Source organism: Bos taurus, chromosome X (assembly GCF_002263795.3).
Source record: "Bos taurus isolate L1 Dominette 01449 registration number 42190680 breed Hereford chromosome X, ARS-UCD2.0, whole genome shotgun sequence".
NCBI classification, from domain to species: domain Eukaryota; kingdom Metazoa; phylum Chordata; class Mammalia; order Artiodactyla; family Bovidae; genus Bos; species Bos taurus.
In genome coordinates, this window is record NC_037357.1 from 3,647,107 (window position 1) to 3,671,571 (window position 24,465).

A 24,465-nucleotide genomic window follows, 5' to 3' on the forward strand; every position below is an offset into this window, starting at 1 on the left:
CAGATATGCAAATGATAACATTCTAATGGCAGAAAGCAAAGAATAACTAAAAAGCCTCTTGATGAGGGTGAAAGAGGAGAGTGATAAAGTTGGCTTAAAACTCAACATTCACAAAACTAACGTCATGGCATCTGGTCCCATCACTTGGCAAACAGATGGAGAAAGAATGGTAACAGTGAGAAACTTCACTTTTGGGGGCTCCAAAATCACTGCAGATGGTGACTGCAGCCATGAAATTAAAAGATGCTTGTTCCTTGGAAGAAAAGTTATGATCAACCTAGACAGTATATTAAAAAGCAGAGACATTACTTTGCCAACAAAGGTCTGTCTAGTCAAAGCTATGGTTTTTCCAGTAGTCATGTATGGATGTGAGATTGTGACTATAAAGAAAGCTGAGTGCCAAAGAATTGATGCTTTTGAACTGTGGTGTTGGAGAAGACTCTTGAGAGTCCCTTGGACTGCAAGGAGATCCAACCAGTCCATCCTAAAGGAGATCAGTCCTGAGTGTTCATTGGCAGGACTGATGCTGAAGCTGAAGCTCCAATACTTTGGCCACCTGGTGTGAAGAACTGACTTATTTGAAAAGACCCTGATGCTGGGAAAGACTGAAGGTGGGAGGAGAAGGGGACAACAGAGGATGAGATGGTTGGATGGCATGACTGACTCGATGGACACGAGTTTGAGTGAACTCCAGGAGTTGGTGATGGACAGGGAGGCCTGGTGTACTACAGTCCATGGGGTCTCAAAGAGTCGGACACGACTGAGCGACTGAACTGAACTGAGAGTTGTTGCTATCAAGAGATAGAGTTTATTTTCCCCAGCTCTTGAACATGAGTTTGCCTTTTTTCCCCCTAATAGAATGTGGCAGAAGTGTTCTAGTGCCAGCTCTCAGATGAGGCATCAAGTGGCCCTCACTCTCCTGGAACCCTTCCATAGCATGTGGAGAATCCTGGGCTAGCCTGCTTGAAAAAGGCCACATGGGGAAGAGCCCACTTGTGATGGCTCATCAGCCATCCTAGTCCAGCCAGCTCCCAGCCAACCCACCAACTGACGGCTCACATAAGAGCAATCCCCATCAAGATCAACTGCAGCCATCAGAGATGAGCAGAACAGTCCTGAGAAACTATAGACTCATGAGAAATAAGAAATGGTTTTTGTTTAAACCACTAAGTTTTCAGATGGCTTATTATACAAAAATAGCTAACGATACAAACATCTAAATTTTAATTTCAAGATATACAATCACACTGAGTACTTTTTACGCAAATAACTAAAAAATTACAAAAGCCCACTCATGGGAGAGTTTGGGGAAGAAGGAAAAACTAGGCACTTTCATATCTTGCTACTGTGCTGTGCTCAGTCATTTAGTCGTGTCCAGCTCTCTGCGACCCCATGGACTGTAGCCCGCCAGGCTCCTGTGTCCATGGGGATTCTCCAGGCAAGAATATTGGAGTGGGTTGCCATGCCCTCCTCCAGGGGATCTTCCTGACCCAGGGATCGAACCCAGGTCTTCCACATTGCAGGCTGATTCTTTACCATCTGAGTCACCAGGGAAGCCCAAGAATACTGGAATGGGTAGCCTATTACTTTTCCAGGGGATCTTCTGGACCCAGGAATCAAACCGGGGTCTCCTGCATTGAAGGCAGATTCTTTATCAGCTGAGCTACCAGAATGAAAAATTAATTACATCTTTTTTTAGAATAACTTGGCAAAACAAACCAAGAACCATAAAAATGCTCATCCCCTTTGAACCAGGAAGCTGCTCTAGGAACTCAACCTAAGGAAAGAATTAAAAATAAGAAGAGAAGATGTTCAAAGATGCTTATTGCGGTGTCATTTTAGATACAATTTTGTCAAAACTATGTATACACAGGAATGAAGTTCAGAAACTGAGTGATGAGTTTTTTGCAAAGTGGTTTTAATAAAATGTTTTGGTGATTTACTGTGTTAACAGAGGCATTTTTTAGTCACTCATTTAAAATCATGATTGATATAAATGGATTGTATGTAAATTTTCTATTTTTCCTTCTACTTAAGATTAAACTCACAAAAATTACTAAAAACCAACTTCTTGACATTAAACGTATGCCTCATATCCTTCACAAGGGCAATTTCCACTCAGTTTCTATATTTTAGCCAGATCTTTCTGCTTTCCTGAAGTATAGTAAATGTTCTCCTAAAATTTGAAGGGAAATGGATCAGATGGTATTTTATAGTGCTTGATACCAGTATTTTTTGACATTAAAAAAAAAAAAAACTGGCTACTGCTTCATTCTCACACCAACTCTAAAATAAGCAGTAAATTCTACAGCAGAGGTCACAAGTCAGATGACCACAGTGGAGAGCAAGATGGCCTCAGCAAGTAAAGAATGCTGAGCAGAGACCCAGGCTGGTGCCCCATCTGAAGGCCACGGTGAGGAAAGGAGGGCCTGGGGTGGCCACATCTTCTTAGTCATCCAGAGAGGCCAGAAACTTCTAAACAGGACACTTTCTCAACTCTAAGCTTAAACATGCCAATCCTTGAATCTAGTTAAAACTGTACAAGGCCCTACCTTGTGCCTGAAAATAGGTTTTAAAAGGTTTGTGCCCTTTTCCCCCATACAATCCCTGTTTTAACATGTTCAAAAGTAATCTGCCACTGAGTCCATGTATACCTATGGCCGATTTATGTTGATACGTGGCCAAAACTGTCACAATAATGTAAAGCAACTGTCCTCCAATTAAAATAAACTAATTTTTAAAGATAATAAAGCAATCTGCTGCTCAACATCGCTAATTATTAGAGAAATGCAATTCAAAACTACAATGAGGTATCATCTCACACCAGTCAGAATGGCCATCATCAAAAAGTCTACAAATAAATGCTGGAGAGGGTGTGGAGAGAAGGGAACCCTCCTACACTGTACATGGGAATGTAAACTGCTGCAGCCACTATGGAGAGCAGCATTGAGGTTTCTTAAAAAACTAAAAATAGAGTTACTATATGATCCTGCAATCCCACTCGTGGGCATATTTCTTGAAAAAACAAAAACTTTAATTCAAAAAGATACATGCACCCCAATGTTCATAGCAGAATTATTTACAATAGCAAAGACATGGCAGCAACCAAAGTGTCCTCTGACAGCTGAATAGATAAAGAAGGTTACACACACACACACACACACACACACACACACACATATATAAATGATAATCTCTAGTTCCATCCATGTTGCTGCAAATGGCATTATTTCATATATGTTTTTATGGCTTAGGAACACATACATATGAAATAATGCTTTTTGCAGCAACATGGATGGAACCAGAGTTTATCATACAAAGTGAAGTAAATCAAAGACAAATATCATATGATATCATTTATATGTGGAATCCAAAAAAGATAATACAAGTGAACTGATTTACAAAACAGAAACAGACTCAGACATAAAAAACAAACTTATGGTTACCAAAGGGGAAGGGTGGGGGATGGATAAATTAGGATATGGGGATTAACAGATACATAGCGCTTTATATAAAAGAGATAAACAACTAGGACCTACTGTACAGTACAGGGAGCTATATTCAATATCTTAATAACAATCTATAATGGAGAAGAATCAGTTATATACATATATAACTGAATCACTTTGCTGCATACCTGAAACTAATACAATATTGTAAATCAAACATCCTTCAATTTAAAAAGGAAAATTACTTTAAATTACATATATTATTTAGTAGATATAGTTACACATTTTATGCATATTTATATTTATTAATAAAAATGCATGCATGCTTAGTTGCTCAGTTGTGTCTGACTTTTTTGTGACCCCATGGACTATAGCCCACCAGGCTCCTCTGTCCATGGGATTTTCCAGGCAAGAATACTGGAGTAGGTTGCCATTTCCTCCTCCAGGGGATCTTTCTGACTCAGAGATTGAACTTGTGTCTCTTGCACTGGCAGGTGGATTCTTTACCACTGAGCAACCTGGGAAGTCCATTAATAAAAATATATCTACTCAAATAGGCAAAATCACTGAGATCAAGTTACCAGGATATGATTTTAAATTGATTCTTTAGAACAACCTAATTTGCCCTCCAAAATCACTGCAGATGGTGACTGCAGCCATGAAATTAAAAGATTCTTACTCCTTGGAAGGAAAGTCATGACCCACCTAGATAGCATATTCAAAAGCAGAGACATTATTTTGCGAACAAAGATTTGTCTAATCAAAGCTATGGTTTTTCCAGTAGTCACATATGGATGTGAGAGTTGGACTATAAAGAAAGCTGAGCGCCAAAGAATTGATGCTTTTGAACTGTGGTGTTAGAGAAGATTCTTGAGAGTCCCTTGGACAGCAAGGAGATGCAACCAATCCATCCTAAAGGAAATCAGTCCCAAGTGTTCATTGGAAGGACTGATGTTGAAGCTGAAACTCCAGTACTTTGGCCACCTGATACGAAGAGCTGACTCATTGGAAAAGACCCTGATACTGGGAAAGATTGAGGGCAGAAGGAGAAGGGGACGACAGAGGATGAGATGGTTGGATCGCATCACCAACTCAATGGACATGAATCTGGGTAAACTCCAGGAGTTGGTGATGGACAGGGAGGCCTGGTGTGCTGCAGTCCATAGGGTCACAAAGAGTCGGACACGACTGAGTGACTGAACTGAACTGAACTGAATATACCCTCTAAATACTTTTAAAAAAATTGAGGTAAAGGGATTTATAACATTATATAAGCTGTATGCATATAAATTATATGTCCACTACTGAGTACTCTACAGTGTGCTTAGCACCAGAAATTTAGTTTCCATTCAACACCATACAGTTGACCCCTTTATAATTTCACCCTCTCCCCTGCACCTTTCCCTCTGGTAACCACTACTCTGTTCTCTGTATCTGTGTGTTTGCTTTTCTTGGTCTGCTAATTAATCTTAGGTGTTGGTTTGCTTGTGTTTTATACTCCACATGTGAATGAGATCTTTTGGTATCTGTCTTTCTCTGACTTGTTTTACATAGCATAATACTCGATACAAGAGATGAAACCTTGTCATCTGTGACAGCATGGAAAGACGTTGAGAGTACTATGCTAAACTCCCTTTTAATATGTCTGTGCTTCAATTGATAGTCATGGTAGAACTCATTAGCAATTTCCCCATCATTTTTACTAATCCCTGTCATATGCCTAATACAAGCTGAGCCCTGAGGGCAAGGAATGTCATAAGTATGGCCGTCATCAGTGATTCAAAAATTGAATTTTAATCAAGATTTTTAACTATTCCCATGCTCTAGTATGTTCTACCATGGCCTCCTAGCCCCCTCACACATACACATATCTCTCTTCTAGCCTTATTATGAAAAACAACACCACTGAGATCACTCATTCTTCAATGCCTTTGCAGAGGCAAATGAGAACTCCTCTAACCTTCAAAAATTAGAGTTATTCAATAATGTTTACACAGTGCACATTCCAGCAGTATCTTGTGTACACAGCTCTACCAAAGCATTTCACTCAACCAGTTCTCAACACAAGAACATTTCTAGCAGCTTCTCAGAGAACCGTGGCTGCTTTCTCTAGTCATGGGTCCGCCCCATCTTCCTGCCTCTATAGCTAGTAGCAAAGCTGACTAAATAGCAGCAGAATAAGAGACTAGAGAAAAGTAATCAGTTTTGAGATATTCCCTAAAACGGTTGTTTGAACCTGCAGTGAAAAATCAATATATTCTATGGGGTCTGCAAGCAAAGTTCCTCCAATACCTTCTCTCATTTCAGAAGATACCAGAGGGAGGACTCTGCTACACCTCAGGTGTTTTAGATCAGAACCATGACATTAAAAGAACCTGAGTCATGAGCAAAGTATGTTTCATTCATTTTCTCTCCCTTTTTCTCACGCTCATAAATACTCACTGTCAGGGTGCTAGGAATGCTATTTGAATGAGACACATTTTTTTTAAAACAGTGAAAAAAAATAAGGCCATCTGCACAACTCAATATCCTCTTTCAAAGTGGTCCTTTGCTGCCTTTTTTCTTTAGGCTTCTGAAACTTAAAGTTAAGTCATTTTGACAGCATTTAAGATGTATAAAGTTATATTGACATATTCATTGTCAACAAGGCAGCCAAAATGTCTTTGGGTCAAATCAACCTAGTCAATTTCCAATTTCTCAACTAGTACAGAATTCCAGTAAGTCTTGACCAAATAGAGGAGTTCCCTGGTTTTTCAGTCAAGAGGTCATGGATGAACGTTCAGGTGTTCTGATACATCATTAACCCGAACTATAATTTTTTAAAATATTTGTCTATTCGGCTGTGCCAGGTCTTAGTGGCAACATGCAACCTCCCTTGTGGCAGGTGGGATCTAGTTCCCTGACCAGGGATCAAGCCCAGGCCCCTACATTCGGAATGCAGTCTGTCACCGGACCACCAGGGAAGTCCCCTGAACAACAATTTAAAAACTGAGGCTGACCATATGCTCTGATCTTAAAAGGCTTTAAATCACGTCATTAAAATGAGCAGCACACAGTGTTGCAATAAGAGGAAGACAACCAATCTAGGATCCACCAAATGACTCAATTCTCAAATTAAGATGGTCCTAAAGGGCTTATTGTGGCTCTGGGGGCTTTCAGGGCATAAAAGAAGTGACTTTTTGGAGATCCACAGCAATGACCAATTTGTGACCATGATATACTGCAGTCTTACTGAGAGAGAATCTCTTCTACCAGCACAAAGAAAATCTGTTCTAAAGTACGGTTTAGTACAGGAAATTTTGATCTTGAAATGAAGAAAAGTGGATTCGTGTTAACTCACCTCTTTCGGCAACTTAATTTCCTGTTTTTGTTTCCCTCTTTTAAAAGATCATATGAATGTTCCCTTTATGTGATAATGTTGGGGAAAGCAAAGTGTTTTTGAGAGTAATAAAAATAAATTAACCCAATTACTCAGCCATAAAAAGAATGAAATATTGACATTTGCAGCAATGTAGACAGACCTAGGGAATACTATGTTTAGTGAAAGAAGTCAGACAAATACTAACACTGTATAATATCACTTATATGTGGAATCTAAAAAATAATACAAATAAATATATATACAAAACAGAAACAGACTCAGACATAGAAAATAAATTTATGGTTACCAAAGTGGGGAGGGAGGTGGGGAGGGACAAATTTGAGGCATGGGATCAACAACTACATAAAATAGATATGCAACAAGGATTTACTGTATAGCACAGGGAATTATACCTGATATCTTGGAATAACCTATAATGGAAGAGAATCTGAAAAAATACTGAATCACTATGTTATACACCTGAAACTAACACAATATAGTAAATCAACAATACTTCCATTAAAAAAATGTGTGTGTGTGTGCTCAGTCACTAAATTAACCTAAAGAAAGGTTTGTGTTAGGACTTTCAGTGCAAATACATTTATGCAACTCTGTTAGTATGAGAGTCAGTCCATGGTTGCAAGGGAGGGAGCTGTTATTTAAAATAGGCACATGGCAAAAAAAAAAAAAAATAGGCACATGGCAGTTGGAACACCTGTCTGACCAATCTTTTGGTCTTTGATCCCCTTTTCCAACACCAAGAACATTTTTGTTACAAAATATCTCTCTCTAGACACTTCCAGCTAGGAATACCGCCTTGCTGCTGCTGCTGCTAAGTCACTTCAGTCGTGTCTGACTCTGTGAGACCCCATAGACAGCAGCCCACCAGGCTCCCCCGTCCCTGGGATTCTCCAGGCAAGAACACTGGAGTGGGTTGCCATGTCCTTCTTCAATGCATGAAAGTGAAAAGTGAAAGTGAAGTCGCTCAGTCGTGTCCGACTCTTGGCGACCCCATGGACTGCAGCCTACCAGGCTCCTCCGTCCATGGATTTTCCAGGCAAGAGTACTGGAGTGGGGAGCCATTGCCTTCTCCAAATACCGCCTTAAACCTTGTATTAATTTACTATGATGCTACTGAAGTAGACACATTGCTTTCTCTTCTTCATATTAGGGGGAAAAAAGCTATCAGGGATTTAATGGAATGTGGTTGGAGTATCTTCTGTACGTCTGCCTCACTCATTGAAGAGTCAGAGTACTTTTGTGAGAAATACTATTTGCATATCGTCAAGTCACCAGTGTTTTGCTTCTCAGGTTTCATCTTCACAACCTGAAAATTACCAGCAAGATTCCTGCCCACGAGTCGCCACCTACAGGGAAAAAGCGACCTTTACATGGGACCATGTTTTGCACTCCTAAGCAGTCTGTGAGAGCCACAGTATTTCACAACCTTTTTAAAATCCCAAGGGAAACTTATTTGAATACACATCCTGCAGGAGAAGATACTTTCCAATACCTTCTGGCAAAAGTGTGATAAAGGGAGGAAAGACTGGAGAAGCCACAATTCATGTGAATCCTTCATGGTGGACCTCCGTGTCATAGCACCCTGATCACCAAACACTGCCAAGGAGAAAGGGGGACAAAGTCAAAAGCAGATGCAGTGGTTTGAGAAACCAGGACAACTGTATATTTATGATTTTCAGCATGAATAGCATGTGAGGTTTACACAGTTGTACTTACGGGCCTTCACAATCTGGGTTTGCACCTGTTGAATCACAATTCCAGAAATGACATAGTCAACACATTCCTCACTTTTTGTGCCTATAGCAAATTCTATATAGAGAGAAATTCTATATCAAGAGAAAGTCTACAGAAACCCTTTAGAGTTACTATATATTTGGTTAGATAGTCCCCTTCCCTTGGAATCTGTGCTTTCTTTTTTCTTTTCCAGGAGAGCGCCACTACCACTGTGTACTACTAGTATGAGGACAAGCACCACTAATGGAAATCTTTGTACAAATCTTTTAAAAAACTGTTTCCTCGAAATATGTTCCCATGTCAAAGGCCAGAAAAACATGTGCATGGCTCATTACATATTGTCAAGTTGTTCTCCTGAAAGATAAAGTCAATTTATCGTGCCAACGCCAGTGTTAACACGCCTGATCTTCTTGCAGCCCTGCTCATGCTGGACACTTACTGGGTTTCTTTTTCACTTTTTATTTTATATTGGAGTTTAGTGATTAACAATGTTGTGCTACCTTCAGGAGCACAGCAAAGGGACCCAATCACAAATATACATGTATTGGGTTGGCCAAAAAGTTTGTTCAGGTTTTAGAAAAATCCAAATAAACTTTTTTGGCCAACCCAGTATTTATTCTTTCTCAAATTCTTTTCCCACTTAGACTGTTATGTAACATTGAGTAGACTTCCCCATGCCATACAGTAGGTCCTTGTTGGTTACCCACTCTAAATAACAGCACTATGTACATGTCGATCTCAAACTCCCCAACTATTCATTAGCAGCAACGTGGATGGACTAGAGATTGTCATACTGAGTGAAGTAAGTCAGACAGAGAAATATCATATAATATTGCTTATATGTTGAAGCTAGAAGGGATGGTCCAAATGAACTTATTTACAAAGCGGAAACAGACTCACAGACTGAACAAACTTGAGGTTGCCAGGGGCGAAAGGTGGAGGGGAGGGATGGTTGAATCCTCACAGTCCTGATTTCCACTACCTTTGTTAGTCGCCTCTATATAATAGCAACTTACACTGGCTCTAACTTGCATTTAATTTTTCTATAGGCTGGAGCTCCAGCCAACCCTAACACTGATATTCAACCACCCATTCAATGTCTCCAAGCTAAATGTCCCATTTGCACCTCAACCTTAATTTTCCTCCCCCAAACCTGTTCCCTACCTCAGACTACCCCCCACCCCCACAATCCAGTAACTCTTATCTCCCTAAATAGAACTGCCCTTCACTCAGGCGCTCAGGCTACCAGGCATTCTTCCTCCTCTCCTTTCAGATTCAATACTGCAGCAAGATCGTTTCCACTCCATTCCTTTTTTTTTTTAATTTTATTTTTAAACTTTACATAATTGTATTAGTTTTGCCAAATATCAAAATGAATCCGCCACATGTATACATGTGTTCCCCATCCTGAACCCTCCTCCCTCCTCCCTCCCCATACCCTCCACTCCATTCCTTGTTCAAACATTCCAAATCCATCTCCATCTTCTCAGCTACTCCCCAGGTTCACGCCACCATCGTCTCTAACCTGAATGACTGCAACAGCCCCCTGCTGGTCTCTCTCCTTCCATCCTTGCCCCCCATAGAGTTCAAGCTACACAACAGTCAAGATGATTTTTTTAAAAAATCCTAACTCAGATGGTGTTGCTCCTCTGTTCAAAACCCTCCAGTGGCTCCCCAACATGCTTTGTACCAAATCTAAACTGCTTCCCTTTAAACCCAACCCCCACCCACCTCTTTCACCCCATTACCCTTCTCCCCTACTGCCCCGTCCTCTCTGTTTCAGCCACACTGGCCTTGCTGACTGTTCCTTGAGCACAGTTCACCCCTCACAGAGCCTTTGCCCCCATGCTGGGTTCTGGCCGCAGCACTCTCCTCCAAGCTCTTCTCATGGCTGGCTCCTTCCCATTTTTCAGATTCAACAGAGAACACTGTTTTAAACAGGGCTGCCCCCACTCCCATCAGGCTGTAGTGTAGCAACCCATCTTATTTTCACTGTAACACTGAAGTGATCACGTGGACTAGTTAATCTGCTTTTTATCTGCCTCACCCCACCCCCATCCCCAGTTTGGAAGTTCTGTGAGAGTAGGGAGGGACTGCATGTGTCTTGTTCATCATTTTCTCTTCAGAACCTAGAACAGAGCCTGGCACGTGGTAGAGATTTAACAGTACTAAGTCTTTCCTGAAGCAAAGAATTTGCTTATCAACTACATTCAAAACAGACTCACAGATGTTGTAAACAAACTTACAGCTAATGAAGGGGAAAGCCAGGGGGAGGGACAAATTAGGAGCTTGGGATTAACAGATACACACCACTATCTAAATAAACAACAAAGACTTACTGTACAACACAGGGAACTACATTCAACACCTTCTAATGACCTATAATGGAAAAGAATCTGAAAAATATTACAATGCACAAATATATTTATATAAGTAAATCAATTTGTTGTATACCAGAAACTAACACAACATTATAAATCAACTATACTTCAATTTTTTTTAAAGAAAAAGTGTTACTCCCATATTGAAAATACAAATAATAGCACCTGGAAATGAATAGTGAAATGCTAAAACAGACTTGTTGTTCTTTCAAGGCCCCCAGAGCTACTAATATTAATCAGTGAATGTGGAGATCAGTTAAGTGCACCTATAAGCAGCTACTCCATTTAAGTGTTTAAGACACTTTGGAAGCTACAGTGATGAAGTGAAGTGAATTGAAGTCGCTCAGGCGTGTCCGACTCTTTGCGACCCCATGGACTATATAGCCCACCGGGCTCCTCCATCCATGGAATTTTCCAGGCAAGAGTACTGGAGTGGGTTGCCATTTCCTTCTTCAGGGGATCTTCCCAACCCAGGGATTGAACCCAGGTCTCCCGCATTACAGGCAAACACTTTACCATCTGAGCCACCAGGGAAGTACCACAGTGATGAGTTACCCTCAAAGAACTGTGTCTAGAAAGAGAAAGAAATTAAGACCACTGCAATCTGAAGAAGCAAATGGTGAGCACCATGGGAAGCACAGGATATACTCTGGGCCATAGAGAAGTGGTAATGGGTTTAACACTCTTCCTCGTGAAATGGATGTTAGAATTCCTGGGAATAGACCTCAGTGGTTTTCAAATGTGTTAGCACTGTGCCCTTCCAAAGTCGTGGGACAGGCATAGTTACCGTTGATTGTAGTTGACACAACAACTGGCACAGGGACAGGTACTGCTGTCACTGCGTGAGCAGAGGGCCAGAACTGCTAAGTGTCTTGCAGGGCCTGTAGAGACCTGCACCAAGAAGCCCTCTCAGCCCAAACACCAGCACAGAAATGGCTCGTACCTGTCCCCCTAGAACATACATAGTGTCTTCAGTGACTTCCAGATTCACCTTTTTAACACGATGCTTTTTAGGTCACCATCTCCGAGTAGGTTCTTCTTCCCTCTGAACTCTTTTCATCATTTTGACCCAGATTCTCAGGTACAAAACCTGAGTCCAAGCAAGGCCTGCCAGACTGTCTCTTTGGGACCCCATCAGAGCAGGCTTCGAAATCCCAGCCCAGAGGAAAGGTGCCACGTCAGGATGCCGCTCAGTTCCTGGTTAGTAACCCTTCCCCAGACAGGGCCACAGCACTCCTGCATGTTAAGAATATTCACATTTCAGAGTCGGGCCTTCTGCAGGTCTGACAATTCCCTAATTACACAGTAAGACACGAAGCTAATCCTAAATTAGCATCTTCCTGTATGAGGGATTGCTGCCCTGGAGTAGGGGTCTGGGGCCCACCAGGTCAGGTGTGTCCCAGGATGTGGGCGATGTGACCCCAGCCAATCAGCACTGCACGGTTCTGTCTTCCACGGGCAAAACCCCAGCCAAGTCTCTGGCATTTCAAGAGAAGCTCTCTGTTCACCTGAAACTATTGAAGGCAATGGCACCCCACTCCAGTACTCTTGCCTGGAAAACCCCATGGATGGAGGAGCCTGGTGGGCTGCAGTCCATGGGGTCGCTGAGAGTCGGACACAACTGAGCGACTTCACTTTCACTTTTCACTTTCATGCACTGGAGAAGGAAATGGCAACCCACTCCAGTGTTCTTGCCTGGAGAATCCCAGGGATGGGGGAGCCTGGTGGGGTGCCGTCTATGGGGTCGCACAGAGTCGGACACGACTGAAGTGACTTAGCATAGTATAGCATAGCAATACAAAATGTTTCGGTGTTTAAAAAAAATAAATTAAAAAAATTTTTAAATTTTAAAAGAAGAGAGAAGCTGGAAATCCTGATTTTTATTAGGCTCTTTGGTTTTTCAACATTAGCCCCTAATTCAATTGCTTAAAAAAAAATACTGTACAGGCTGAAGCACACCCATCTAGGGCTGAACTTGACCCCAGACTCCCAGCTTCCTCCTTCTGCTTGGTTGCATGTACCCGGTGCTCTCCAAAGTTTCAGGAAGTTTTAAAACAAGAGTTAAATATACTGACAGCTAGGCAAGGGTCTCAAGAAAGAGTGAGGCAAGGACAGGCCCGGGGACGCAGGTAGGGTACCCCAAGGAATGAGGACTGGCTTTGACCTGCTTGTCTTTGCTCAAAAATTCTCAACCTTGCCCTCATTCTTACTGCATCAAGTCCCAAGTTCCTTTCAAGACTCTTCAGAGCACAACCCCACCCCCACCAGCTCTATTTAATCATGCCCTGTGTCCATCCCACATTCTAGCCAGGTCAGTCTCCCTCGAGTTCCTTCAAACCCCTCTCACTAAATGTTCTCTCTCCCTACATAAACCCCACCCTTCAAAGCCTTGCTCACATCCCACCTGGTTTCTGAAACCTCCTGTGTGACATGAAATGGTAAAATGTTTTCAAGCTCAAGAGCTAGTGTCAACCAGACCCGGGTTCAAACCCCACCTTTGCCACTGACCAGCTGGATGATTTACCTAACCTCTCTGAGCTTCAGAAGATAATAATGCCTACCTTACAGAATTGTCAAGTTTACAAAAAATGATGCAAGTATTTAATACTCATAAATGCTCAATTAAAGTGAATGCATATTATTATTATGGTTGGCCTTCTTCTGCTGTTAAGTGGTCCAGCCTTATGGTGTCTCTTCTGAGCAAACCACCACTGGATTCTATGCGGTCCACATCTGCTCAGACTGTGCCTCAGGCATTGGTCTACCTCAACCTCCAGCTTGCTCTTAATACATAGCATCTTACAGCTTTAGGAGCATGCTGGCTCTAACATAGAACTGATACAGGCCCAACGTGGCCACTAAGAGAATTATACAAGTAACACTACCCTGGCTCTGAAACACCTCAGCCAAAACCCCTCTCTCCAGCAAAAGCAGGAATGCAGGCTGGGAAGACAACCCATAGCCAGGCTTGGTGGCAGAGAGCTGCTTTAGCATTTGAAACAAGTTTCTCTCCCTCACACATGTGTGCACACACAGACACACACCACCACCACCACCAGTGCCACCACTACGAGCCAGCTTCACATTCCCAAACCTCTGCACCTCATTTTTCCTTCTGATGCTGAAGATGACACATGAAGCCAGTCAAAGGCCACGCTCTTTGCATGAGTGTATGGCAGGGAACCCAGACAAAAGGGCCACACTGCAGGTGTGCTCTCTGGCTAGGACTACATGGAAAGCCCTGAAGGAGGGTATGGCAATGCAATCCAGTATTCTTGCCTGGAGAATCCCATGGACAGAGGAGCCTGGCAGGCTACAGTCCATGGGGTCCCAAAGAGTCGGACCGGACTGAAGCGACTTAGAGCAGGCACCCACACATGCAAAGCCCAGGTGCCCTCACAGGAGCCAAGATGGTCTTCACTGGTTCCGCACCTTGGCTCTGTTACTCCACCTGCAGTTGTGCTCTGATCTACACCATAGCTGGGATCCCCTGACACCCGTGCCAGCAGGCCTATTCCACTTGCTACTTTTCTCTGTGCTTAGCAAAAGCCAAGGTAAAAATAACTTCACGCACGTTATTCCACACTTCAAGCTACTCATTGCTTTGAGTGACTCCTCCCACCCAAACAGAGAAACGGAGCATAGAAAAATGTGACTACTGGAATGTCACATTCTTTAAAAAGCAAACAAACAAACAAACAAAACAGAACTGGAGAGACCCCAACTATACTATCCCAAAGAGTAGTTTTCTCAGCATGAAGACTGAGCCCTGTCCGTGCGTAAATTTGCTCTCAACAGAATGACGTTCCAAAGTTAGATGGAGGCAGGCAGGAGAGAACACAGCAAAATGGGCCTGATCTTTGAGACCTTAGTCCTAATCTAGACAAGATGCAGAGAAAATGGAAAAGTCAAAAGGGTGACCAGTCCTCATGCTGGAATCCAGTGTTCCAATAAAACTCACTCCTCGGAGTTAGCAACATTCAAAAGTTCTCCAGTAACGGCTGGCTTTAAATAAAATCGCCAAGTGCAGGAGACCACGTGTAAAGAAGAGGTGAGTCCCACGCACCAAGACTACCTGACTTCGCGTTCGGCGACAGCGGTTTCTCCTACCGCCTGGGCCTCTCCAAACTGCTCTTCCCTGGCCCCGCTCACCCCAACCCAAATTCAGAACCCCGTGCCATGGGTGGGCCCTGTCGTACCAGTCAGGTTGGGGACAGTTTGATTCCACACGCGCTGGAAACCTCTAGCGAGACTCTTGACAAATCCCTGAAGCCCAGGACCGGGTCACAGGGGGGCGGGGGCGGCGGCGCCCGGCTGCTGGTTAATTGGAGGAGTGCACCGGAGCCGGGGGTGAAGCTGAGCATCCGGCCTTTGGCCTGTGGATGGTACCGGAGAGGGCACCTTTAGTTCCCACTAGTGAGACGCCACTGTCAGCGTACCCCAGGGGAATGCCTCGAGTGACCTCGGCGGCCGAAGCGAGCTCTGGCGTGGGTGCCACAGCCGACCCTAGTGCGGCGCCACGGCCGGGGGAGGTGCGGCAAGGTCTAGGGTGAAAGGAGAGGACCAGGGGAAGAGCCCCGGCGCATCTCTGGGAACCCTGACTCTGCAGGGGCAGGCGGAGCGACCCAGGCCTCCTGAGCATCCCCTCCCCAATCCTCGCCGTGGGTCCCGCGTGGCCCTGTCTACAGGCACCCAGCTCCCAGCTCCCGTAGGCCAGGCCGGCCGGCCCACCGATACGCAGCGGGACGTGGCTGCCGCTCTGCAAGCAGAGCGGAGGGCATTTACCGGGATCCTGGGGTGCTGCTGCGTCTCCACCCGGGTCTCTGCTGGCGTACCCCGGTTGCCGCTACTGCCACCGCGTCTTTCCAATCGCCGCAGTCTCGACCGGCAAAGCTCCCAGTCGCTTCCTACGATTGTAGCCCGCGAGGCCAGCTGTTGAGTGGCTCGCGTCGAGCGCACGGGGAGCAGAAGCGTCCCCGCTGCATCCAAGTCGGCGACGCAAGCGCGCGTCCCGGTGCCAACGCCCCGTGCGCCCCTCGCCCCGCCGAAGCCCCAGCGAGCTCGCGCAGCCGCCTCCCGGCTACTGGCTGCGGACTCCCGGCTTCAGGCTCGCCCGCCTGCCGGCCAGCTCCCCTTGGTGGGCTTTAGCCTAGCCAATTGCCTTCCCTCATGGACTCCGCCCCCCTCGCTGCCATCCCTCAACTTGCCCTCAGGACCAATGGCAACAATAGACTAGTCCCGCCCCTTGGATTCCCCGGGGGCCAATCGCCTTCTCCTGAGAATCAATTCAAGTAACCCCGCCCCTCTCGTGCGGCAGAGCCCGAGCCAAAGTTTATCCCACGGTGCGGTTGCTCCTGAGGATTGCAAGGCTTTGCCGGGCTCCCCCAACCCCCCACCCCTGAACGAAGTTACAGCGATTTAGAGCCTGCAACTCACCTGGTCTGCAGACCGCGACGCGAGCCAGTTGCTTTGAATAAAGTAGTATAAGAAAGCGATCGGGAGAGGTACCATGCACCTCATTCATCCCTGAGGCAAGACTGCTGAGAAATGTGCACCCGCTTGGCCAGAACTTACACATCACAGGGTCAGCAGGAACCTCGAAGGTCGCACTGACTCTACCCTCGCACTGGTTGGTTTCGCTTTGGGTTTTGGGTTTTCTTTTCCCACGTACAGGGTCCCTGCCCTCTAGTCTGAACAACTTCCAGTGACAAGAACGCACTAGCCCCACAGACTGCTGCTTGTGTCTCTGCCTCATAGCTTGAGGCCAAGTGAAACCAGCCCCCTAGTTGCTGCTGCTAAGTCACTTCAGTCGTGTCCGACTCTGTGTGACCCCATAGACGGCAGCCCACCAGGCTCCCCCGTCCCTGGGATTCTCCAGGCAAGAACACTGGAGTGGGTTGCCATTTCCTTCTCCAACGCATGAAAGTGAAAAGTGAAAGGGAAGTCTCTCAGTCGTGTCCGACTCTTCGCGACCCCATGACTGCAGCCCACCAGGCTCCTCCGTCCATGTGATTTTCCAGGTAAGAGTACTGGAGTGGGGTGCCACCGCCTTCTCAGAGCCCCCTGGTAACTTCACACAAAACTAAATTTGCCCCTCTTCCCAATGGTGGTCCAACAATTTGAAGAAAAATCTGGTCCCACAATTCTACCAGACTAGAGTCTACTCCAGAGACCCAGGTTCAAGGCTCTGCTTTCAGTTTAAGCCAATTCCTTTATATCTTTCAAAAGTAGAAGGCTGGAACTGGGTCTAACCTCCCTCCCACCCCTCCACAACCCAAGGGCACAGACCCTTCTGCACCATCTTGTCCCTTGTCCAGACACTAGATTCTTCTCCTCTAGCTTCTTAAGGATGGCATTTGCTTTCTTGGCTGCCATATCACATGGCCAGTGCGTATTACATTTGTTGTCAACTCACCCCGGGGGCTATATCTCACTTCTACTGCTATCACAAGACTGTTTTCTACTTCATTAGCTGGTAAATGTCATCGAGTTTTGATTCAGGAGGGGGGTGCTAATTTCACTCTCTTCTATGGAGACCTCTTTGCCTGCTAATTCTGTCCTAAATATTTCTACATTCCTGCTTGCTACCTAACTGCCTTGCTCTGGTTCCCATGCTGTTTTCACAACTGCCAAAGAGCTTCCTAACCTGGCCCCTTGCCTCTAGCCTTGCGCCCTCCTAGCTGGCCCCTCAAAGCTCCTCTCCTCATCCATTTTACACCAGAAGTCAGAGTTGTCCTTCAACACAAATATAATCACACCACCACACTCTAACTTCAAAGCCCATCCCAGCTTCAAATCCTTTTTTACTTCCTTTCTGCTCTCCTTTGCTTTCAGGATAAGATCCAAAACCCATGGCAAAGCATACATAAAATCCTTGGGGATCTGGCCTCAGCCTCATTTCCAGTGGTTCCACCTCCACCACAGAGCACTGTACGCTTCAGGTCAAAAACTCCCTGTTGTTTTTCAAATGATCCATGGTCTCCAACACTTCTATGCCTTTGGTACAAAGTCTAGAATAACCTGCTTCCCACCCTCCTAATCCTGACCTGCAACACTCTGATGTCTTTTTTTTAATTGAAGTTGACTTACAATAGTGTGTTACTTTCTTTTCCATTATACGTTATTATAATATATTGAATATAGTTCCCTGTGCTATACAGTAAGTCCTTGTTTATTTTATATATAGGAGTATATATCTATTCATCTCGAGCTCCTAATTCATCCCTCCCTCCTTTACCCTTTGGTAACCATAAGTTTGTTTTCTATGTCTATCTTTTTCTGTCTTATAAATAATTTCATTTGTATTATTTCTTTAGATTTCACATATAAGTTATATCATATAATATTTGTCTGACTTACTTCACTTAATATAATAATCTCTAGGTCCATCCATGTTATTGCAATTGGCGTTATTTCATTCTTTTTTATGGCCAAGTAATAATATTCCATTATGTGTGTGTATGTGTATATATGTGTGTATACACCACATCTTTTTAATCCATTCATCTGTTGATGGACATTTAGGTTGCTTTCATGTTTTGGCTATTGTAAATAGCACTGCAATGAACATTGGGATTCATGTTATTTTTTTAAATTATGGTGTCTGAAGAAAAGCTATATGTTATAAAAATGAATCAGTTGGAATCACACAACAACTTCAGTATTAAAGGGGCCTTTTAAGCTAATGAAATCAAACCCCACCCTAGATGCTAGAATGACTGTGTGAACAGTTTTTCAGGTTCTTTACAAAGTTCTTAGCTCCCTGGCCTCTGAAAACAGGTTTTGTTCTTACTCCTAAAATATATGGCTTTGCCTGGCTAAGTGCTTTGAGGGGCACCCAGAATGCTTCTCTGTCCATGTTTTCCCTCTAGGCTTAGATGTGTCCTTGGGATCCTCTCTTTCAAAATGCAGATCCCTTTTGGAAGATCCAATGCTAACATTTATTAGTTATTAACCCTTAGCATAAGGTAAAGCAGCATAGCTTAATTTAAAAAATTAAGCAAACTCCAGGAGATAGTGAAGGACAGGGAGCCTGGCATGCTGCAGTCCATGGGGTCGCAAAGAGTCAGACAGGACTTAGCGACTGAACAAGAACAACCAAAATGAACAGGAGTTTTCAAAGCATTTTCATTTAGTCATATTTGATCCTCATAGTAACCTCAGTAAATATCCTGATTTCCATTTCACAGGGGAGGAAGCTAAGATTCATTTTGGTTAAATCACTCCTCAATGTATTTGAACTCCAGCTCCACTATGAACTTTCAGCAAGTAACCATGCCACTCTAGCCTCAGTTTCCCAATCAATAAATTCAAATAATTTGCTTTTCAAGGTTTCTTTCAGCTCTGTCTCTAATCCCTTATCTCTTGCTGGCTGAGATCAAGGAACTGGGGGCCTGGGCATTTTCACAGTGGCAGGAAATAATTTTGGCACTAGAGGTACGTTTTGGAAAGGACAAGCTCTGGTGGAATGCCAAAGCAGGCAGCATGAGAGCAGTGAATACTAGAAGCAAGACAATCTGAGAAAGGAAAGACAAGGGGCCCTGAACTCCAAACTCACCCACTTGCTAAGCTATAATACAACCACTGGGATTCCAATTGTGAATTCAACATTCCAACTTGTTTCCTTTCATGATTAAAGAATCTTCTCTGCAAACTTTAATTAAAGTCGGCTTTGGCAAACAATTTTATCATATTCAGACAATAATTACTGCAATAAATTACATAAAGAAATCTATTGTGTCCACTGCTTATTCCACACAGCAAAAGGGCCGATAAGAAATTGCAGCCGAAGGAAGTCATTTGGAAGGAAAACCAACAGGCAAATAGATGCATTCTAATAATTTATGCAAGTCCACTGATGACACCCTCCCCCTCCCCCACTCCATCATTCACTGACGACTAGAGGGGCACCGAGAAGCAGCCAATCTAAGGGCTATGCATTTGCTTAATCTTACCACCAAAATACAGGCTTTACGCCTAATATAAAAGGAATTTAAGATACCAGGTGAAAGTGGTGATCTTTAAACTGGCTGTGCAAGAAACTGAAAGCTAATTCTTAAGATGATACGCCTACTTCATAGTTTGTTCTTTTTGGAGTGATTAAAAACCTGTTTAATTACAGTAGAATTAGTTTGGGCTTCCAGACACCTAATCACTTTTCCAGTAAATAGCTCTGAAGTCAGAATAAATAACACTAACCTACTTCCCTGAGTGCTTACAATTAATTAATTGATTTTAAAGGGTTTCAGAAGTTTCATAAAACAGTGGCCTAGGAATTAGGAGACCTAAATTTAGTGCAGGCTCTGCCCTTAATAGCTGTGTGGCCTAGGTGGTTGACTTTACTTCTCTGGGGCTTAGCTTCTCCACCTGTAAAATAAAGGGGAATTGGGCTAGACAGTCTCCGTACTTTGGGTCTAACATTATAATAATACTCTAGGACTCACCATCATTATAGCCTTTTCTCTTAGTAGCTTAAGACCACAATAATCTACTTTTGGTTTTCCAGTTTTCCTAAAATTGGATTCCTGGAAAAATTTCCAAAATGTCTGCCGGTTTCCCAGACACAGTCACTTAGGCATACTGACCCCAACCAAACTTTCCAAGTATGAATAGAGAAAAATATAATAAAGATCCAGAAAGAAGAAAAAAATAGAATCTAGACTTTCACACTCATGAACAAGTAAATGGAAGCCATTTCTTAGTAACTGCAGACCCACACTTTTTTCTTCCCAACTATTTTCCATGCTTTTCTTTTCCACAGATTTTATTACTCTTTCTTTTCCCTAATGTAAATCTGGGGCCCTCATTACCAGCTTTAAAAACACTCACTATGACTATTTATAAGAGGACTTGAGATGTTTAAAGGGAAAATAACATTATATGGAGCGGAAGAAAAGCAGAATACAAAATTTTATGTACAATATAATCTCAACTGGGCTAGAAAATGGTCCATATGCTGAAGACTGGATGGCCATACACCAAAAGGTTAATAGGCTGGTCTTTAGCTGGCATAATCCAGGGTTAGATTTTCCCCTTCACATTAGCTTTTTTTTTTTTTTAACCCTCAATTAGCGTGTATTGTGTTTGTTAAAGATAATATAGAATATATGTATGTGTATATATAGCGTGTCTTTAGCAAAAGGAGGAAGAGTGACTCCTTTTTATAGACATCATAGAGGCATAGAGTAGTGGTTAAAATGGTGGGATTCAACCTCTCTGAGACTCCATTTCCCCCTCTATAAAATGGCAATAATACTAATAAAGGACCTACTTCATAGAGTTATTTTCCAGATTAAATAAGCTACTCCATGTAAGTGCTTAGAGCAATGCCTGGCACCATTATTTGCCATTATTTAAAATGTTAAACCTGGAGAAGGAAATGGCAACCCACTCCAGTACTATTGCCTGGAAAATCCCATGGACAGAGGAGCATGGTAGGCTACAGTCTATGGGGTCACAAAGAGTCGGACACGACTGAGCGACTTCACTTTCACTTTCAAAATGTTAAATGTGACTATGCTCCAGTAAAAAATGCTAAACATTTACTATAAATATAATGTGTGCAAGTGGTGGGAAAAAAAAAAAAACACGTACAGAAGACTTTAAAAAGTAAAGTGAAAAAGTAGAAATAGTTTTCCCTCTTTAACCCTCAGCCTCACTCACTGTCAACAGCTTCTTATGTAGACTTCCAGAATTTTTAAGGGCAGGCACACACAGAATCATAGCATTCATGTTATTTTCACCTTGTTTTTTAACTTTTTCAGTCACACACACACACATATGGGCAGGCACACACAGAATCATAGCATTCATGTTATTTTCACCTTGTTTTTTAACTTAATGATCTTTTTTGGAGATCTTTCCATAGCAGAACATCTAGATTTACTCCTTTTTTATTGTGGTTAAAAGACACATAGGGCTTCCCCAGTGGCTCAGAGGTAAAGAATCTACCTGCAATGCAGAGATGCAGGAGACCCAGGTTTGATCCCGGGGTCAGCAATATCCCCTGAAGGAGGGTATTGCAACCCACTCCAGTATTCTTGCCTGAAAAATTCCAATGGACAGGGCAGCCTGGTGGGCTACAATCCATAGGGTCACAAAGAGTCAGACACGACTGAAGCAACTGAGCACACAGCACACACAAAAGACACAACATAAAATGTATCATCTCAACCATTTTTAAGTGTATAGTTCAATAGTGTTAAGTAGGTCAACACTGTTTGTGAAACAGATCTCAAGAGCTTTTTCATCTTGCAAATCTGAACTTTTATATCCATTCAACAACTCTTCTTTCTCCTTCCTCCAGCCCCTGGTAACAGCCATTCTACTTTCTGTTTGTATGAATTTAGATAGCTCATAGACGTGGGATCATACAGTACTTTTTGTGACTGGCTAATTTCCCTCAGCAAAATGCCCTCAAGCTGCATCCATTGTGTAGTATGTGACAAGATTTCCTTCTTTTTTAAGGCTGAATAATATTCCACTGTATGTATATGCCACATTTTGCTTATCCATTTATGTGTCAGTGGGCATGTGGGTTGCTTCCAGCTCCTGGTTATTGTGAATAGTGCTGTTATTAACGTGGATGTACAAACATCTCTTTGAGAACTCATTTTCACTTCTTTTGGATACATATCTGGCAGTGGGGTTACTGGATCACATGATAATTCTATTTTTAATTTTCTTGAGGAACCTCTATCTTATTTTCCCCAGCAGCTGAGCCACTCTGTACATTCTCAACAACACTGTACAAGGGTTCCAGTTTCTCTACATGTTCACCAATAGTTGTTATTTCCTGTTTTTTTAAAATAATAGTTCTTCTAATGTACGTAAGGTGATTTCCTCCTTATTTCTAACAGTTACATAGTGCTTTGTAATGTGGAAAAATCTCTATCAATGGACAGTTTGACCCTGGTCTTCAGGTATTTCAAATAATGCTGCAGTGAACACCCATATATCTTTATATACATGTGGAGTACTTGTAGCAAAGGAATTGCCAGGATAAAGTGTATGTGCTATTTTTTTGGGGGGGGTGCTGCAGATTTCAGAAGTTTCAACTGGTATCTTTCAGTGAATATATTAATGCTTTTGATTTAAAATAGTAAAAAAAAAATGTATGTGCTTTTTGGGTAACTTTTTATTATAAAATAATTTCAGACTTACCAAAAAAGTTGCAGGAACATCCATGTTCCTTTCATCCAGCTTCCTCTATTGTTAATAGTCAATTAATTTATCATTTCCTTTCAATATATATGCATATTTCTCTTTTTTCTAAACCACTTGGGAGTAAATTTTAGCCATGATGTTCCTTTAACCCTAAATATTTGAGCATGTATCTCTCAGAACAAAACAAATATTTCTCTTATATAAGTACAGTGCAACTATTAAAATCAGAAAATTAATATTGATAAAATAGTATTATCTAGCCTACAGAAAATATTCCTAGTTCTCCTATTGTACAAATAGTATTTCTGTATCAAAAAAGAACTGGCAGGAGTGGGGCAGTTCCAGGATATAATTCAGGATCAGACATTGCATTTGTCATTTCCACCTGGCCTCCAAAAGTTCCCAAGACTGTTTTTGCCTTTCATGACCATGACAGTCTTTTCATTATTTATTATTATTATTTGGAAGCAATCACAAACTTACAGAAAAGTTGGAAATACAATATAGAATGTCCTGAATTTTTCCTCCTGAACCATTTGAGTACTCTCACCAGCCTATGCCTGATCATCCCTGAATAATATTGTGTATATTTTTTTAACCAACAAAGATATTTTCCTATCTAGCTATGATACCACCACCATCATCAGGAAATTCACATTAATAGATTACTAACATCGAATCCTCAGGTCCCATTCAAGTTTCATCAGTTGTCCCCAATGGATCTATTATGGCAAAAGGATCCAGTTCAGACCTGTATGGTGCTTTTAGTTGTCATGTCTCCTCCATCTCCTTCATTGTGGAAGAGTTCCTTGGTCTTTCATTGACTTTTAAGACCTCGGCACTTCTTAAAATTTTATTTTTAATTGGAGGATAACTGCTTTACAATATTGTGTTGGCTTCTGCCATACAACAACATCAATTAGCCATAAGTATACATTTACTCCCTCCCTCTTGAACCTCGCTTCCACTCCCCCGATCCTGCCCTTCTAGGTCGTCACAGAGCACCAGGTTGAGCTGTTATACAGCAACTTCCCACTAGCTATCTGTTTTACGTATAAGACTTAGGAATTTTTTAAAACTCTGAGCGGGTTGTTTTGAAGAATGTCCCTCAATTTGGGTTTGCCTGATGTTTGCTCATGATTAGATTCAGGTTACACATCTTTGTGAGGCCTATGACAGAAGTGACACTGTACACTTCATTCTGTCAAGTGGAACGTGATTTCAGTGCATCCTGTTACTGGTGATGTTCGTTCTGATCGCTTGACTAAAGTGATATGTGCCAGGCTTCTTCACTGTGAAATTATTCTTTGCAATTAATTTTTTGTGGAGAAGTCCTTTGAGACTGTGCAAATCT

General features: G+C 42.7%; 1 protein-coding gene across 1 annotated transcript in view; it reads right to left on the minus strand.

The window, feature by feature from the left end:
* Positions 1–17,964, minus strand: part of AKAP17B (A-kinase anchoring protein 17B) — a 30,954-nt gene extending 12,990 nt beyond the window's left edge. The window contains exon 1 of the mRNA XM_002699478.7: positions 15,732–17,964. The gene's annotated coding sequence lies outside the window, so the exon portion shown is untranslated. The remainder of the gene's footprint in view (positions 1–15,731) is intronic.
* Between the last annotated feature and the right edge of the window lie 6,501 nt (positions 17,965–24,465).